Here is a 15,065-nt window from a genome sequence, read left to right as displayed (position 1 = left end):
GACCGCGGTTTACGTACGTTGGGTGCGATTCTTCGTTGAGGACGGCTGTTCTCTGGAGAGGTAGGCGAATAGGACTTTAGCGCTATTTGCGTAGCGACCTGAGTAGCCTGATGTATTTTTTTTTAGGAGGCGCGCTGTTTGCGTAGGAGCGTTTGTCCTCTGGTGAGTGGGGGAAAGCTTTTTGGTACGCGGTCTGCATAGGGGTGTCTGTGTGTGAGGGGCCGTTGCGCCGCTTGCACTGGGGCCGTTGCGCCCCGGTGGGGGACGGGTAGCTCAGTACGCGGATTGCGCAGTGTACGGGAGCAGGGGCCCTGGGGCGGGGCGGCGGAGCTGATGGTACTTCCTGCCGCCGCCATTTTGTCATCTAGCCGGAGGAGGAAGCGGTGGCTCTTGAGTGGAGGCAGCGGCCCGGCCTGGCCCCGCGGCTTGCGGTGAGTGAGGCGGTCACGCACCCCACCCTCACGGGCTCTACCCGCCCCGGCTCCTTCGTGGGTCACGCCAGCCCGGACCAGGCGGCCCCCGAGATCGCCGGCGGGGCGTGGGACAGCCGCGTCTCTCCGCGCCGTTAGGCCGGGCTGCCGCCGCCACCCCCGCGGGGTGGATGCGGATAGATCGGGCCCGGCTCCTCATGGCGCTCAGGCCCGGCCGCCCCCGACTTGCCAGGGTGGCTGGGCCCATCGCCGACACGTGCGGGTCCTGGTGATTGGGCGGGCGGGTCGGTCTCTGCGGAGGGCCGTGCGGGGACAGGTCACTGGGAAGGGAGCGGCGGCGCTGGTGCAGCAGCAGGAGGCGGCTCGGCGTTAAACCCTGTTCACTGTAACCGAGTGTGTGTACAGCTCGCCCCGGCCTGCTGGCACTTTACTGTCCGGCAAACAGCCGCAGGCGGAAGGTCCTCTTTGAGATTGCACAGCAAATGCGGCACCAGCCGAGTCCCGTAAATGGGATTGAGGCTCCGATTCGGGTTTAAACGTGCCTGATTGGAAGGAAGACTTTGAACAATGTGTACTTTTGATGAACCTTGACTTTTTTTTTTTTTTTTTTTGAAAGGGCAGTAACCTGAATTCTGGTGCACTTCAGAGTATAAACTGATGTCGCTTACTACACTGACTCTTCAGATTTTGTCATTTTGCAGTGTAGAAAAACAAATGTTCTCTCTCTTGGTGTGAAAGACTCAAACAAATAAGTTGTAGCAAATACAGTAGGAAGACACACCCACCCACCATGAATTTTCCACTGCGTGCATCTGATGAAGTGCGTTTTGGCCCACGAAAGCTTATGCCCAAATAAATTTGTTAGTCTCTAAGGTGCCACAAGTACTTCTGTGCTTTTTGCTGATACAGACTAACACTGCTACCACTCTGAAAACTGTTTACAGTGATAGAAACAGTGGAACTGACTATACTGTGTATTTGATGGTACATTCTGTATAGAGAATTTCTTAAACTACTGGTTTTAATCTTAAATGTTACTTTAAAAAAAATTCAGAACTGTGGTTTATTTGATTCAGACTAAAAATGTGTTGACACAGCTGTTTATATATTGTGGACTAGATAATTTGAAGTAACCAGTTAAAAGAAAGTTTAAATGCAAAATTGTTCTACAACTCCCCACCCCCTCAAAAATATAGTTGATTGCATCTAAAGCACCTGATTCCATGAATAAATAAATCATAGTCATAGGATTGGAGGGGACCTCAAGAGGTCATCTTGTCCAGTCCCCTGCACTCATGGCAGGACTAAGTATTATCATTCTAGACCGTCCCTGACCAGATGCCTCTGAAGAAGTGAGGTTTTTACCCACGAAAGCTTATGCCCAAATACATCTGTTAGTCTTTAAGGTGCCACCAGACACCTTGTTGTTTTTGTAGATACAGACTAACACGGCTACCCCCGATACCTGACCGTATGATTTCTGCTAATATGAAATTGTGTGGCTAATATTTTCTTCCTGCCTGCAGTGCTTCTCCCACTCTGACTGATCCCCCCCCCCCCCCAAAAAAAATTGTTGCCTAGATTATAGAATGTTCCTTGAGTGTAAACAGTCTGTTCAGATACAGAACTTCCTATTAAGAAGGCTGGTCCATGTTTTGGGAAGGAGAGTTGGTAGTATGAGAAGAAAAGGAAGCTGACCATGTCCCTACTGACTGTATTGTGTGAAAGAGGGAAAACTCTTCTAACTTCAGTTAGACATGAGAACCAGAATTTGCCTATTGAATATGCATTGCATTGTGATTGACTAGTGAATTCTACTTAAAATATAACCAGAGCAGGGGCGGCTCCAGGCACCAGTGCACCAAGCACGTGCCTGGGGCGGCAAGCCGTGGGGGGCGACCTGCTGGTTACTGTGAGGGCAGCAGTCAGGTTGCCTTCGGTGGCATGCCTGCGGGAGGTCCGCTGGTCCTGCGGCTTCGGCGGCGGGTACGCCGAAGGCGCGGGACCGGCGGACCTCCCGCAGGCATGCCGCCGAATCCGCGTTACCAGCGGACCTCCCGCAGGCGTGCTGCCGAAAGCCACCTGACTGCCGTGCTTGGGGTGGCAAAATACATAGAGCTGCCCCATAACCAGAGAAGTTAGATCTACTTGCATCGTTGGTAGTGTGGCTAAAATTCCTCTCATAGCTATAGCAAAAGTATTTCAGTAATACTTCTATATTTTCATAGTTCCATTAACTGTTTATATAAAAATGTGAAGACTATTTTGCTTGCTTATTTTTTAGTAACTTATTTTCTTTTCCTGCTGCTTGTTAATCATGTAAAGTGAAACTATGGTCTGTCCTGGAACTGGATTGATCTCAAGAATGGGTCAGGATACAGCTTTATCTTCCTTTAAATACTACTGATGTACACATTGTTCTTTACCTAAATAGTGCCTTATAGGTAGGTGATCTTAAAACTAAAAATGGCCAAAAATTAGGTGTCACTTAAACAAATAGTTATAAAAGATAAACATCAATTAACTCTCAATAAGCCTTGTTAAATTTTTTTTTTTAGACTGTTTCCGGGAAGTTCTTGTTTAGCAGTGCTTCTGTAGAAAGACTTGTTTTTAATCTAAAATTTGTGGTGTTCAGACTTATTGCACATTTTATAAAAACCGACTGGAGACTGGGAAAATAGCTGGAAAATGTAGGAAGTGCATGTGCTGTAGAGCTTTGTTTGAGATGCATACTATCCTGGGATGAAAAGAATTAAGCTGGCAAATATTTACCAGACAGTCAAGATCATGAATGATCACCAGTGGTTGTGTATGATACTGTTATAGTATGGCTAGATGGTTAGTGTTCTATGAGATACATGTAAACTTAATTCTGCAGGCTACTTTGGATGTTGGGTTCTCTTTTGTATTTACAGAACATTTTTAATAAAAATAGAATGAAATGGTGGAGGGACTTTAAAAATCATTGATTTACATTAGCTTTGTAAAGCCCCAACTTAATTTGAAAATTTATGGTATGGCTTGCAATTTTAGGTTAAATTGATTATGAATTAAGTTTTATAAATTCTGGTTTTAAACTGTTCAGTGTCACTACGATAGGATATCTTTGAATTTTATGCAACTGCTTCAGGCAAACAACAAAAAAAGAAAATTCCATCATAAAACACTTAAGCACTTCACTGCATGACTAGTTTGATTTCAGTAGCATAAGTGCTTTCAGAATGGAGCCTTAATACTGTTTTTATTCAGAATTTATATTCATACAAAGTGGAATAAAATCTTCATCACTATGAAAGTTGCGTCATTGTTAACATTGAAAAGCTTAGTATTTCAAGATGTTAACAAACTTCAAAATTGTGGGGGTTTTTATACGTACAATCTTGCAGATATGTTAACATCAGTAATGTAACATTTTACAATTACAGTTCATGAGCAAAAGTCAGAATTGTTGCTATTGTGTCCAGTTATTGAAATTCACAGAGGGGTCTTGAAGTCATTCAGAAATAAAATGCTGAAAACAAAAATCAACTTTGAAGTTGTCCTAATGCAGTTTCTAGTCTTTAAGTGCACCCGGTGAAATGATGAAAATACTAATTCAAAGCCAGCAGAACTCTTAGCAGTTAATTGACACTACTTTCATGATCATATCTTTTTCTCAGAGTATATACTTGAGATTATCACTACTGAATAGCTGTTACAATACTCAATTGGCGAACATGACTTTGTTTTTTTTTGTTTTTTTTAAATTGAGGCAGCTGGCTTGCAGTTCAACTATTGTTGGCAGAAAACCTACTTTCATCATAAACATATTAATCTAAATAGTCAAGTGCAGGTGTTGATTCTGCTGCTGTGGGTGGAACCAGCACATGCAGAAACTGGTCATATATTTTAGAAAATAATGAGGACTACCACATAATACTTGCTGAACATGCATTTTATCATTTAATTACATTTCAATAAAAAAATGTTTGTCTTCCTCCACACTTCAACAGCTTCAGCCAAGGAACACGAACTTCTCTATACAAATTCATATGCCATTACTACTGGTTTCAGTATTTTGAACAATTTCCTAGTGAATTTTTTCTGGCCAGTAAAATCCACACCCCTGAGTGACACAGTTATACTGACCTTACTCCTGGTGTAGACAGCACTGTGTCGATGGGAGGGCTTCTCCCGTTGACATAACTACTGCTTTTTGGGGAGGTGGATTACCTATGCTGACAGTAGAAGTCTTCCCATTGTTTTTGGTAATGACTTCACTGAAGCGCTGCAGTGGCGCAGTTGCAGCCTTTTAAGCATAGAGAAGCACTCAGTCTACATCGCAGATCTTTATTCACTTGATTTAGTCTGAAACATAAACTTGTAGGCAAGCTGCAAAAGTATTTCATCTTATTACTTGAGATGTGACAAATATGTGCTGCCATCTTTCTGTTTGTATTTGGCAGCTGTAAAGTGGCTGTTGAAAAGTAACTTAATCACAAATCCGGTTGTAAGATCAAGGTCCTGTGTGGGTGGATCCCTGTACTTGTGCAAAGAAATGTTGAAGTCTGTGGGGTTACAGGAGTCCATTGTGTGCAATCAGGAGCATAGATAGTATCTCACCTAGATTTAGAATGTGTGCAGAATAGGCGTTTACTCTGTCCTGCAAAGTTTTCTTAATCTTAGCCTCATTGGTTTTGTTGTTCTTCACAAACTGGTTATGTCTTTTGTCTGTAGTGATTGTAGTCAAATGTTCAGATGAATGTGGATGATTGCAGGTATCAGTGCAGAAAGAGCTCTGTGTAAACTCAGAAACTTTTCTCCCGCCAACAGAAGTTGGTCCAGTAAAAGATATTCTCACCCACCTTGTCTTGCTTGAGTATGCAGCGTAAACAATGTAGATTGAAACTCCTGATGAGTATAAGTTGTCCATGTTTTCCCACCATACATGAGAGTGCTGAGGTCACAAGCTTGGTACACTAGCATTTTGGTCTTGATGATAAGCTTTGAGTTGTTCCATGCTCTTTTAGTTAGTGTGCTGAAGGTGGTGGCAGCCTTTCCAATGCGAACATTTAGTTCTTCATCCAGTGAGAGGTTGGTGGTCACTGTAGAACCTAAATAGCTGAACTTTTGGACTACTTTAGCTGGTTTGTATTTAAGGTAATTGAATAATCTCGTGGAACCCTCTGTCCTAATAGAACAGGTTTTTTTTTATGCTGGTGGTGAGAGTAAATGCCTGACGGGTACTTGAAAGGTGGTCCATGAGTTCTTATACCAGATCTTCATTGTGGGCTATGAGGGCAGCATCATCAGCGAATAGAAGTTCCCTGATTAGCGCCTTTTTGATTTTGGTCTTTGACTTACGTCGGGACAGGTTGAAGTGTTTCCCATCTGATCTTGTGTGGAGATACGCTCCATCATCCTTCTTTGTGTTTTGTTAGATCTGCAGTGACAGTGTTCATAACGGTGATCATCCAAGACTGCTATAACATGAAATATATGGCAGAATGCGGGTAAAACAGCAGGGGACATAAAATTCTCCCCTAAGGAGTTCAATCACAAATTTAATACACTTTTTTTTTTTTGTAATGAACATCGTCAGCATGGAAGCATGTCCTCCGGAATGTTGGCTGAAGCATGAAGGGGCATACGAATGTTTAGCCTATCTGGCACGTAAATACCTTGCAACGCTGGCTACAAAAGTCCAATGCGAATGCTTGTTCTCACTTTCCGGTGACATTGTAAATAAGAAGCAGACAGCAGTATCTCCCATAAATGTAAACAAACTTGTTAGTCTTAGCTATTGGCTGAAATAGGACTGAGTGGACTTGTATTCTCTAAAGTTTTACATTGTTTTGTTTTTGTGTGGTTATGTAACAAAAAAAAATCTACATTTGTAAATTACACTTTCACAATAGAGATTGCGCTACAGTACTTGTATGAGGTGAATTGAAAAATACTATTTCTTATAATTTTTACGGTGCAAATATATGTAATAAAAATAATATAAAGTATATATAAGGAACAGTACACTTTGTATTCTGTGTTGTAATTGAAATCAATATATTTGAAAATGTAGAAAAACATCCAAAATATTTAATAAATTTCAATTGGTATTCTATTGTTTAACAGCACGATTAATCGAGATTAATTTTTTTGTTAATCGCATGAGTTAACTGCGATTAATCGACACCCTAGTAAATATAATCCCAATCTATAAAAATGGAAATAAGGACAATCAGCTTAACTTCAGTACCCAGAAATAATTAATTATTTATTTAAATAATTAAGCAATCAATTTGCAAACACCTAGAAGATAATAAGATAAGTAACAGTCCACATGGATTTGTCAAGAACAAATAGTGTCAAATCAACCTAATAGCTTTCTTTCACAGGGTAATGGGCCTTGTGTGTAGTGGGGAAGCAGTAGATGTGGTATACCTTGACTTTAGTAAGGCTTTTGATTCTGTCTTGCATGACCCTCTCATAAACAAACTTGGGAAATACAACCTAGATTGAGCTACTATAAAGTGGGTGCATAACTGGTTGGAAAACCATTCCCAGTGAGTAGTTATTAGTGGTTCAGTCAAGCTGGAAGGGTATATCGAGTGTGGTCCCACAGGAATCAATTCTGAGTCCGGTTCTGTTCAATATCTTCATCAGTGATTTAGATAATGGCATAAAGAATACACTTATAAAGTTTGTGGATGATACCAAGCTGGGAGGGGTTGCAAGTGCTTTGGAGGATAGGATTAAAATTCAAAATGATCTGGACAAACTGGAGAAATGGTCTCAAGTAAATAGAAAACATGACCTTTGAGGGAAGATTGAAAAAACTGGGTTTGTTTACTCTGGAAAAGAGAAGATTGAGGGGGGACATGAGCTTTCAAATACATAAAAGGTGGTTACAAGAAGGAGGGAGAAAAATTGTTTTTCTTAACCTCTGAGGATAGGACAAGAAGCAATGGGCTTAAATTGCAGCAAGGGCGGTTTAGGTTGGACATTAGGAAAAACTTCCTAACTGTCAGAGTGGTTAAGCACTGGAATAAATTGCCTAGGGAAGTTGTGGAATCTCCATCATTGGGGATTTTTAAGAGCAGGTTAGACAAACACCTGTCAGGAATGGTCTAGATAATGCTTAGTCCTGCAATGAGTGCAGGGGACTGGACTAGATGACTTTTCAAGGTCCCTTCCAGTCCTTTGATTCTATGGCCTATGTTATACAGGAAGTCAGATTCAATGATCGCAACTCTCCCTTCTGGCCTTGGAATCTATGAAGGCCTTCCAAACACTACATGGTGCAATGCCTAAGACCTCAGACCTCAGTGGTTCAGGAGCCAAATGAGCTATTAACATTACTCAAAAGAGCCACAGTAGTATGAATTCATTGTTTCATTTACTATAGTAACTATATATTCATATTTAAACAATATGACAGGAAAATATTTAGTTTATATATAGATATTATTTTCAGATTAAATGACAGACCAAGTATTTTATCAAGTACAATTGGTTAATAACATAGTAAAAGCACCCTGATTGGTTAATAAGTAAATATTTTAATATCAAGTGCTGCAAAAAGCTGCAGGAGACACATTGAAGAGCCATTTGCAGCTCAAGAGCCACAGTCTGAGTATCACTGGTCTAGATCAGGGGTAGGCAACCTATGGCACGCATGCCAAAGGTGGCACGCTAGCTAATTTTCAGTGGCACTCACACTGCCCGGGTCCTGGCCACCGGTCCGGAGGGCTCTGCATTTTAATTTAATTTTAAATGAAGCGTCTTAAACATTTTAAAAACCTTATTTACTTTACATACAACAATAGTTATATATTATAGACTTATAGAAAGAGACCTTCTAAAAACGTTAATGTATTACTGGCTTGCAAAACCTTAAATTAGAGTGAATAAATGAAGATTCGGCACACCACTTCTGAAAGGTTGCCGATCCCTGGTCTAGATTGTTGTTCACTGATTACCATTGTGGTATGTGATCCCTAACTCATTTAACTGGGCTTGAGTTAACACTGCATGTGTGCATAAAATGCTTGAGTTAGCAGGGAGTCAACAAGATTTCTTGACATTTCAATATACTTCTATCTAGCCAAAGCAAAAAGCTTCACGTGGGCTCAAAGTCACTCAAGATGCTTATCTTCTATAGTAAAATCCTTGACAGTTTTGAATGATCTACACATATAACTTCTGTGGAAGCTTTGCACAGTCAAAATTCATTGACTAGCCTAGTCAGTTCCCCCCGGCCCCCACCCCAAAAGTAATTCTGCACTTGAGCTCACTCCTGTTCACGGGATCATGCTGATGCTGATCAAAAAAAGAAAAAATCAAGAGCAAGAAAAACAGAGATACTGCTGGTGTTGCTTTGGATAGCCCTTTTTTTCTGACAAAAGAATGGGATATGCTAAAGTTTAAAGGTGTCTTTTAATAAAATAAATAATAAATTAATGGAGATATCCTATCTCCTAGAACTGTAAGGGACCTTGAAAGGTCATCGAGTCCAGCCCCCTGCCTTCATTAGCAGGACCAAGTACTGATTTTGCCCCAGATCCCTAAGTGGTCCCCTCAAGGATTGAACTCACAACCCTGGGTTTAGCAGGCCAATGCTCAAACCACTGAGCTATCTCTCCCCCCTTTTTTGCAGTGACATTTGCATCTGTGTAAACTCAACTATTTAGCAAAGGATGTTATACGTTAAGCCTTCATCAACCTTAGCAGCTGTCAGGGATAGACATAGTGCCAATCGCAAAAGTACAAGTCTGATTTGTTCACACGGAGCTGTTTGCACACTGAATAAAGCAAAAGACTTTTTTTCCAGTCTCCACTACTGACCTTCAACCAGGGTGCTGACTGCCATGAGGGCATCCTCTTGCACTCCCCCTGATCCAGCTGTACTCCGGAACATTCTCAGAGATGCCATAACCACATCAGAGATCTGCAAAGTATCCTGGTGCTGCACTTTCCGGAGAACATTCTAGGTTTGGGGGAAGGGAAAAGGGACTGGTGTTTGTCTAACCCAGGGGTCGGCAACCTTTCAGAAGTGGTGTGCCAAGTCTTCACTTATTCACTTTAACTTAAGGTTTCGTGTGCCGGTAATACATTCTAACATTTTTTAGAAGGTCTAAGTCTATATTATATAACTAAACTATTGTATGTAAACTAAAAAGGTTTTCAAAATGTTTAAGAAGCTTAATTTAAAATTAAATTAAAATGCTGATCTTACGCCGCCGGCCCACTTGGCCCGCTGCCGGCCTGGGGTTCCATTCACCTAGTTTGGCAGTGGGCTGAGCGGGGCCTGCGTGACCCCGGCTGGCAAGGGGCCGGCAGCTGGGACCTCAGACCGGGGGTGCATGTGGGAATGTGGGGTGTGTGTGTGCAGGAGCTCCCGTTTGGTGTTCAGGGTGGGGGTGGGGATGTGGGGGGGTGCAAGAGTCAGGGCATGGGGTGTGGGGGGGGCTGGGGATGTGTGGGGGTGCAGGAGTCAGGGCAGAGGGCTGTGTGTATGGGGGGGTGCACGGTCAGGGCAGAAGGCTGGGTATGTGTGAGGGGGTGCAGGGGTCAGGGCAGAAGGCTGGGTGTGTGTGTTTGGGGGGGGTCAGGGCAGAGGGCTGGGGTGCTCGGCTTGTGGGGGTGCTCATGGCAGGGGGCTGGAGGGGATATGCCCCCTCCCCATCTCTTTCTTCAGGGCCCCCTCCCCACCTCTTCTCTGCCTCCTCCCCGGAGCAGTGAGCACGCTGGGGCTCAGTTCCACTCTGCTCCCCCTCGCAAGGCGATCAGCTGATCGGCGGCAGGGAGTGGGGGTGGGAGGGGCAGGAAAGCAACACGCTGGGGGAAGAAGCGGGGGAGGAGGGAGCTTGGCTGCCGGCATGACCAAGCTTCTCCCTTCTGCCCCGACAGGAGAAATTGGTGGGCAGGGGGGCTGAGTGGGGCCAGGACCCCGGCAGGCAGCAGCGTGCCATCAAAAATCGGCTCGCGTGCCGTCTTTGGCACGCGTGCCGCAGGTTGCTGACCCCTGGTCTAACCTGCTCTTAAGAATGTCCAATGATGGAGATTCCACAACCTACCTACGTAATTTATTCTGGTGCTTAACCACCCTGACAGGAAGTTTTTCCTAACGTCCAACCTAAGGTGCTCTTGCTGCTATTTGAGTCCATTGCTTCTTGTCCTATTCTCAGAGGTTAAGGAGAACAGTTTTTCTCCCTCTTCCTCCTAACAACCTTTTATGTACTTAAAAACGGTTATGTCTCCCTCTCAGTCTATTCTCCAGACTAAACAAACCCAATTTTTTCAGTCTTCCCTCATAAGTCATGTTTTCTATACCTTTAATAATTTTTGTTGCTTTTTTCTGGACTCTCTCCAATTTGTCCACATTCTTGCTGAAATGTGGTGCCCAGAACTGGACACAATACAGTTGAGGCCTAATCAGCGCAGAGTAGAGTGGAATAATTACTTACCGTGTCTTGCTTACAACACTCCTGCTAATACATCCCAGAATAAATTAGGCTTTTTTTTGCAACAATGTTACACTGTTGACTCATATTTAGCTTGTGGTCCACTATGACCCCTAGTGGTACTCCTTCCTAGGCAGTCATTTCCTATTTTGTAAGTGTGCAACTGATTGTTCCTTCCTAAATGAAGTACTTTGCGTTTGTCCTTATTGAATTTCATCCTATTTACTTAGACCATTTCTCCATTTTGTCCAGATCATTTTGAATTTTAATCCTATCCTCCAAAGCACTTGCAACCCCTCCCAGCTTCGTATCGTCCACAAACTTTATAAGTGCACTCTCTATGCCATTATCTAAATCATTGATGAAGATATTGAACAGAACTTGACCCAGAATTGATCCCTGTGGGACCCCAATAGTTATGTCCTTCCGGAATGACTGTGAACTACTGATGATTACTCTCCGGGAACGGTTTTCCAACCAGTTTTGCACCCACCTTATAGTATCTCTATCTAGGTTGCATTTCCTAGTTTATGAGAAGGTCATGTGAGACAGTATCAAAAGCTTTACTAAAGTCAAGATATACCACTTCCCCCCATGTACAAGGTTTGTTACCCTGTCAAAGAAAGCTATCAGGTTGGTTTGACACAATTTATTCTTGACAAATCCATGCTGACTGTTACTTATTACCTTATCTTCCAGATGTTTGCAAATTGACTGCTTAATTATTGCTTCCCCAAAATAATTCCTAGAGTATATGTTTTAGAAAAACATCCAGCCTTGATTTAAAAATTGTCCATGATGGAGAATCCAGAACTGTCAGTGATGGAGAATCTGCAAAGTTACTTAGGGGGCTAAGTCCCATTTTCAGAAGTGACTTAGGCATTTAGTAGTCTAAGCCCTGTTGACTTTCAATGGGGTTGAAAGCTGAGCAGAGCATTGTTGAAATACCTTTAAAAATCTGGGCCTGTGTACTAGATACTTCATATTCATTGCATTTTGAAGGTTTGGATCTCTTAGGAGGTAGCTAGTAAACTCAAATTCTGAATCTTCATTTTTCTTTGGATGTGCTTAGCCTACACAAAGGTTTAAGAGGGGTTATGGTGTACCCAGGAAGTATCTGTTCATATTTTGGTACATTTATTAGGTATGAAAACTTTATGGTCCGAGGCATCAGAGTAAGTTAACTAGGATTTCTTAGAAGGTGCTGAATTCAGTCTCTAGCATTCATAATGATTTCGGTACTGTGTGGTTGTATTTTAGTTTGTGAAATCAAAGTAATTACCACAGTTCATTAATTCTTGCATGTAGAAGAAAATAGCTGGATGTTAGTACAGTAACTCCTCACTTAGTCGTCCCAACAACATTGTTTTGTTGTTACGTTGCTGATCAATTAGAGAACATGCTCATTTAAAGTTGTGCAATGCTCCCTTATAACGTTGTTTGGCAGCCGCCTGCTTTGTCCACTGTTTGCAGAAAAAGCAGCCCATTGGAGCTAGTTGGTGTGGGCTTGGAACCAGGGTGGACCCGCAGTCCCACATCAGCTCCCCTAAGTTCCCTGTGTGGCAGCTGCCCAGCAGGCTATCAGTTGCCAGGCAGTTCAGCTGTCCTTCCCCCCACTGCCCTGGAGCTGCTCCCGGGAGCCTCCTGCTTGCTGTGCGGGGGGTGGGGGGGGGAGAAGAGGACTGCTAATGTCAGGGTGCCCCCCTGCTCCTCTGCCCTGCTCCTGCCCCCCCTGCTCCTGTATCCCATCTCCACAGAGTGGGGAGGGGGACGGGAACAGGACAGGGCTCAGGACTGAGGGAGCTTGCTGGCAGCAGCTGCTGACTCAACTTGCTGATCTACTTAAAAAGGCAGTGTTCTTAGAGTGGGGTCAGTGTACTTAAAGGGGCAATGAGCGTGTCTCTCTCTCTCTCTCTCTCTCACACACACACACGGTGTGTCTCTCTGTCGCTCTGCCATGCTATCTCCCCTCCCTCCATTTGTGCTGCCTTGTAGAATGTGAGGCTACATTAACAACGTATTAATCTTTGAGGGCTCAGCCGAGTGCTACTTCATCATTTAGCAGTAAGGCATTCCCTGGGAAATATCCCACCCTCTTACTTCACCATCTCAACCAAGCTTCACAATCATCATTGCTGTGTACAGTATTAAATTGTTTAAAACTTATACTGTGTGTATTTATTTATTTATTTATATATAAAAATACATACACACGCACGCACAGAGTCTTTTGACTGGTGAACAAAATTTCCCTGGAACCTAATTTCCCCCTCCCCCCCATTTACATTAATTCTTATGGGGAAATTGGATTCGCTTAACATCATTTTGCTTAAAGTAGCATTTTTTCAGGAACGTAACTACAATGTTAAATGAGGAGTTACTGTATATACAGAAACTTGAGAGAATGATTAGTGTTTGTGGAAAAAACAGTGGGAATCTACAAGAAACCATGTTAGATATACCATAGCAGGAACTTTTTACTGGGGGGGGGGAAGACACCTTGTGTCAAGGTCATGGTTAAATTCTTGCTGCAGTTAATCCTAGTTTTGACTTCTACAAGCCAGGAGTTACTTAGCAGCAATGGTGATTAGTTGTTGACTAACTACTATTTTGTGAAAGCTTCAGACAGTAGTAGAGTAGAGTTACTAGTAGTAGAGTTACTAGATTGGGTTGTCTGCCAAGGCTTTTTAAAGAGCTTTCTGCTGCTGTCTTTATTGATGCTCTTGGGGAGCAGTGCTTGCTTCTAGTTTTCTTTAATTATTTTTAGTTGCTTAGCTCCATTTCCAGCTTTTTGCCTCTTCATGAGGGTTTTTCCCATCACTGAGTGATCTTTGTTGCAACTAGTGTAACTCTTCAGCTGCCTTTATATTACTGTCTTCTATGCACAATTGACAGGCTCTACACAATACACTTAACAGCTGGTCTAATGATGGACTGATGTCACTTAATGCAGCCAGGAAGCCTGAAGGATGAGCAGAATGGCATGTCTCCAGATAAAATATAGAATATAATTAAATGATAACGAAAACAAGAACTGCTCACAGATAGCAATGAAGATTCAGGCAAGGACTCTAAAACCTTGACTTTAAGTGATAACTTGGGTATGAAAATGTAAGACTTCCTCTGGCGAGTTTGACAAGTTAAATATTAAACCTATTCTTTTTAAAGCCCTCTTTCTGAAACTTCTGATTCCATGAAATCTTTCAAGCACTGCATGAAATTTCTGTATGAATATTTTCCTGCTAGAAAGCATACGGAGATCTGGGTGTGCCTGTCTTGTCTGCAAAGAAATCTGGTATCATATGTTTGTAGGTTGGTCATCCAAGTAGAATGTTGCAGTTTTAAGGAATGTGGGAAGCCATCCTTTTTATGGTCAGGATGACCGTTAAAGACTATATTAATCCAATGCAGGATTGAGACTTAGCGTATTCATGAAATATTTTTTAAAAATTAACTAAAATGGACCTTCCTTATCTCCTGAGAGGCTATTCTGTGTTCTTATTGATAAGCTGGATTTCAGGTATATGACTCAAACTTGTCTTTTTGCTAATCTTATTTCTCTTTGCTAATCTCTGAACGACCCTAAATAATTCCTCCTGCAATGTTGATCCACTTCAAATAACTGTAGGTAGCTGTCAAATTGCCTCAAGGCATCTTTTAGCAAAACTATGGATATTTCAGTCCCCATGCTTGTAGGAAAAGTCTGTCATGTACTTGTTATCAAATGGTGTATTTTCATTTGCAGCCCATTGTAGAGGGAGATAAACCCTCAAATATAGCTACGCTGAAAATGTGACATAGAAAACTTGGCATTCACATGTTATCCGAGAGTAGGATTCTTACATTTTCATTATCTTGCCTTCACAAAAGGAATGTGCAAGGAATAGAATTTTTGTTCTTGCATAGCTGACACATGAATTTTAGACCTACTAGTTTAAATTGTTTTTACAAACAAAATACGTCACTGGAAATGTTCACATAAGGGTTGCTTTAACTGTCTGCAGTCTTGCAAATAATGAAATTTGGGGACATATTCCTAAATGCATTCACACTTAAAAATATTGGCTGAGGGCCCCATGCCATACACCCAGAATGACAATAGGAACAAACTCCATTGATGTCCACGTTACTGTGTGGGAGCATGGCTTGCCCATGCCTGGACCCAATAGCATTCGTGAATATCCTCTCATTG

The 15,065-nt window shown here is 42.4% G+C and overlaps 1 protein-coding gene across 5 annotated transcripts in view; it reads left to right on the top strand.

Annotated features, from left to right (window-relative positions):
• Positions 1–357: 357 nt before the first annotated feature.
• The window catches only part of LOC135892048 (bromodomain-containing protein 4-like), a 200,912-nt gene continuing 186,204 nt past the window's right edge, over positions 358–15,065 (top strand). For all 5 annotated transcript variants that reach the window (XM_065419741.1, XM_065419740.1, XM_065419739.1 and 2 more), the window contains exon 1: positions 358–431. The gene's annotated coding sequence lies outside the window, so the exon portion shown is untranslated. The remainder of the gene's footprint in view (positions 432–15,065) is intronic.

Source organism: Emys orbicularis, chromosome 19, assembly GCF_028017835.1.
Source record: "Emys orbicularis isolate rEmyOrb1 chromosome 19, rEmyOrb1.hap1, whole genome shotgun sequence".
Lineage (NCBI taxonomy): Eukaryota > Metazoa > Chordata > Testudines > Emydidae > Emys > Emys orbicularis.
The sequence above is the reverse complement of the archived record's forward strand: the minus strand, read 5'-3'. Positions and strand labels throughout refer to the sequence as shown.